This window comes from Macaca nemestrina, assembly GCF_043159975.1.
Source record: "Macaca nemestrina isolate mMacNem1 chromosome Y unlocalized genomic scaffold, mMacNem.hap1 SUPER_Y_unloc_1, whole genome shotgun sequence".
NCBI classification, from domain to species: domain Eukaryota; kingdom Metazoa; phylum Chordata; class Mammalia; order Primates; family Cercopithecidae; genus Macaca; species Macaca nemestrina.
The window spans coordinates 135,252-139,869 of record NW_027257582.1 but is presented as its reverse complement, the minus strand read 5'-3'; the positions used below and the strand labels follow the sequence as shown (position 1 = coordinate 139,869).

The window sequence follows — 4,618 nt, the reverse complement described above, 5'->3', positions numbered from 1 at the left end:
TTTGCCGTTGTGTTTTTTCTTAAAATTTTGTAGAAGACTGTATCAGAATTAAAAAGTATTTTAGAAAAGAATAATCATGGATGATTGAAATTAACATTTCAAGCGATACTGAAAATTATTCTAAATACCATTGTACTGATAGTTGTATTTAATTTCAAAGGATAATGGAAATCTTTTTTTTTTTTTAGAAAAAAAAAAAAAAAAGGATACTTGCCTGCCAGAGGAGACACTGTGATCACGAAGACTTTCCCATGGCAAGGTTGATTTGTTGCACTCTGATGTGCTGACCCCTGGGATTTCCCCAAATGTGGGAAACCCAATTGCATAATTTGTGGAAGTGAAGGATTGTGTTTGTGCTTTCACGTGGGAAAAAAAAAAAAAAAAAGGAAAGAAAAGGAAATTGACTTGTTTAGTGGATATAGAAACTTGAAAGAAGACCACATACTGGAAATAATTCAGTAGGCCTACAAAAATCGGTCTCTTCCAGTACAAAACAATAAAACATCAAATGGTTATTTCTTAGACAGATCAAATAGTGCTAGGGTGACACTTGCAAATGTCTGTGAATTTTGTCTAGAAGAGGGGGCATGGGGAAGTCCCCAAAGGGCAGCAGATAAATCTGGGAAAAAGATAAGTAATTTTTAAATGTGTAAGCCAATGTTTATGCATTAATATTGCCTTTTAAAACACTTATTTTATTAAATGGTTAGCATTGGTTTGTTTGGTCTTAAAAAGTAAGTTTCCTTTTGGAAGTGACCTGTGTGAAATGGTCCAGAAAATATGCAGCTAAAATAACTCAGCTTTATTCCCCGAATTATAAATCATTTGTAGGAATTGTAAGGATGTTAAAGATGCCAACTTTTTTGCATTTGTTCAAAGTTTATTCTAAATGAAGAAAATTATACATATAAGGTATAAAGTTAGTTTTATCATCAAATTATCAATCATTTTAAATATTTAGAATTGAAAGCCAGATGGCCAAGATGCCTTAAATGAGCATAAGTCCTCTCCAACAGATGATGCTCCATTATATCCTCATCCAACAGGCTTTATGTATCAACAGGTAAAAATAAATAAATAAATAAAGCTTTTATTTTTATTTTTCAAACTTATTTTAGTCTTTTCTTTATGGTCTTCAATTATCATTTTCTTATATATTTTGTAATATATCAGCTGTGACTGCAAATAAAAAAAAAATTATCTAGGACAGCTTTGGGAAGATGATCAGAAGAATAGTTTCAGTGTGGTCAGCCTCGGCCTCTCAAAGTGCTGGGATTATAAGTGGTGAGCCATGGCACCCAGTCAGACTAATCATTTGAAAGCTTTACTTGTGCTGTAATATTTAGTATGATTTCTCACCAAATTCATGTAGCCAAGGGATGGAATTACCTAAATTAGAGCAGTTGCCCAGAGTAACAGCTGTATTGCTCAGAAACCTTATTTTTATAATCAGAAAAAATATAAAACAGGGGAAAAATGTACAAAACAAGCAGATTTTAATTCTATATGTTCTTCACTTTTAATGTTTGATAGTTTAATTTCTTGTTGAGATAGAGAATACTTACATATTTTTAATAGAAATTTTAAAATATTAAAACCAATATACACAACTTTTGTATGTCACAAGGTGTGGAGCATGATCGATTGTAGTTATTCTGCTGGGGGCAGTTCTGTGGTAGAATTTATTAAGTGATAATTCTAAAACTTGGCTTCATCTAATTCTCATGAAGTGCATATTATCAGAATCCACAGCACTTTGAAGTACCATTGCACCAATATTTCTGACTACTTTGCTAGCCCATCAAAATGTTCCTTGAAAGCAGTAAGTCTCCTAGTTTATTTCTATATTATTTTAAAGCTTTTGTTCTCAGATGCCGGGCTTACTGAAGATATAAGTGCCTTCTGATTTTAAATAATTGATATATATTTTTTTCATTTGATGTAACATCTCTATGCCCATTGTTGGAAACAATAGGATATGAAGTGCATTGCACAGTGTGAGGAGCAGGAATTCATTTGTTTGAACTGGTTAGAATATGTTTTTATCTTTTTATAGTATGTAAGATTTAGCATTGAACAGTATGAATGCAAAATGCAGTCAAGTTCGATAAATACACTCTCAGGGCTACTGATATTGGTACATTGTAGTGCAACTATGTTATGGGGCTTCCTATTTGGCCTATTATTATTTGCAGTCTAATTTCTCTTCTGGCCTAGACTTAGATTTTTTAATTTCTGTTCCACAGAAAGTACAAGAGAAATATGTGTTCCATAGAAAGTATAAGAGAACATCCTAGCTAACACAGTGAAACCTCGTCTCTACTAAGAAATACAAAAAACTAGCGGGGCGAGGTGGCCGGCGCCTGTAGTCCCAGCTACTCAGGAGACTGAGGCAGGAGAATGGCATAAACCCAGGAGGTGGAGCTTGCTGTGAGCTGAGATCCGGCCACGCACTCCAGCCTGGGCGACAGAGCGAGACTCTGACTCAAAAAATAAAATAAATTCATTAATTAACAAAAAGAAAGTATAAGAGAAGGGAGCGGAGCAAGATGGCCAAATAGGAACAGCTCCAGTCTCCAACTCCCAGCCTGAGCGACACAGAAGACAGGTGATTTCTGCATTTTCAACTGAGGTACTGGGTTCATCTCAGTAGGGAGTGCGGGACAATCGGTGCTGGTCAGCTGCTGCAGCCCGACCAGCCAGAGCTGAAGCAGGGGGAGGCATGGCCTCACCTGGGAAGCCCAAGGGCGAACGGAATCCCTTTTCCTTGCCAGGGGAACTGAGATACACAACACCTGGAAAATCGGGTAACTCCCACCCCAATACTGCGCTCTACCAAGGATCTTAGCAAACAGGCACACCAGGAGATTATATCCCACACCTGGCCAGGAGGGTCCCATGCCCAGGGAGCCTCCCTCATTGCTAGCACAGCAGTCTGCGATCTCAGGCAAGGCAGCAGCGAGGCTGGGGGAGGGGTGCCCACCATTGCTGAGGCCTAAGTAGAGAAACAAAGTGGCTAGGAAGCTGGCCCTGAGTGGAGCTCATAGCAGCTCAAGGAGTCCTGCCTGTCTCTGTAGACTCCACCTCTGTGGCCAGGGCACAGCTAAACAACAAAAACAACAACAACAACAACAGGCAGCTGAAACCTTTGCAGATGCAAACGACTCCGTCTGAAAGCTTTGAAGAGAGCAGTGGATCTCCCAACAGGGAGGTTGAGATCTGAGAAGGGACAGGCTGCCGGCTCAATTGGGTCCCTGACCCCTGAGTAGCCTAACTAGGAGACATCCCCCACTAGGGGCAGACTGCACCCCACACCTCACACGGTGGAATACACCCCTGAGAGGAGGCTTTCAAAGCAAGAATCAGACAGGTACACTCGCTGTTCAGCAATATTCTATCTTCTGCAGCCTCTGCTGCTGATACCCAGGCAAACAGCATCTGGAGTGGACCTCAAGCAATCTCCAACAGACCTACAGCTGAGGGTCCTGACTGTTAGAAGGAAAACTAACAAACATGAAGGACACCCACACCAAAATCCCATCAGTACATCCCCATCATCAAAGACCAGAGGCAGATAAAACCACAAAGATGGGGAAAAAGCAGGACCAAAAAGCTGTAAATTCAAAAAATAAGAGCGCATCACCCCCTGCAAAGGAACACAGCTGATCACCAGCAACGGATCAAAGCTGGATGGAGAATGACTTTGACAAGATGAGAGAAGAAGTCTCCAGTCCATCAAACTTCTCAGAGCTAAAGGAGGAATTACATACCCAGTGCAAAAAAACTAAAAATCTTGAAAAAAGAGTGGAAGAATTGATAACTAGAATAATTAATGCAGAAAAGGCCATAAACGAATTGACAGAGATGAAAACCATGACACGAGAAATTCGTGACAAACGCACAAGCTTCAGTAACCAACTCGATCAACTGGAAGAAAGAATATCAGCAATTGAGGATCAAATGAATGAAATGAAGTGAGAAGAGAAATCTAAAGAAAAAAGAAGAAAAAGAAATGAACAAAGCCTGCAAGAAGTATGGGAATATGTAAAAAGACCAAATCTATGTCTGATTGGGGTGCCTAAAAGTGTTGGGGAAAATGGAACCAAGTTGGAAAACACTCTTCAGGATATCATCCAGGAGAACTTCTCCAACCTACTAGGGCAGGCCAACATTCAAATTCAGGAAATACAGAAAACGCCACGTAGATACTCCTCGAGAAGAGCAACTCCAAGACACATAATTGCCAGATTCACCAAAGTTGAAATGAAGGAAAAAATCTTAAGGACAGCCAGAGAGAAAGGTTGGGTTATCCACAAAGGGAAGCCCATCAGACTAACAGCAGATCTCTCGGCAGAAACTCTCCAAGCCAGAAGAGAGTGCGGGCCAATATTCAACATTCTTAAAGAAAAGAATTTTAAACCCAGAATTTCATATCCAGCCAAACTAAGTTTCATAAGTGAAGGAGAAATAAAATCCTTTACAGATAAGCAAATGCTTAGAGATTTTGTCACCACCAGGCCTGCCCTACAAGAGACCCTGAAGGAAGCACTAAACATGGAAAGGAACAACCGGTACCAGCCACTGCAAAATCATGCCAAAATGTAAAGACCATCGAGGC

The 4,618-nt window shown here is 39.8% G+C and overlaps 1 non-coding gene across 1 annotated transcript; it reads left to right on the top strand.

The window, feature by feature from the left end:
• The first annotated feature begins 206 nt into the window (after positions 1 to 206).
• LOC139361198 (U1 spliceosomal RNA) lies at positions 207 to 362 on the top strand. The gene has a single exon (XR_011618761.1). It is a non-coding gene; the product is annotated as a U1 spliceosomal RNA (small nuclear RNA).
• Positions 363 to 4,618: the final 4,256 nt, after the last annotated feature.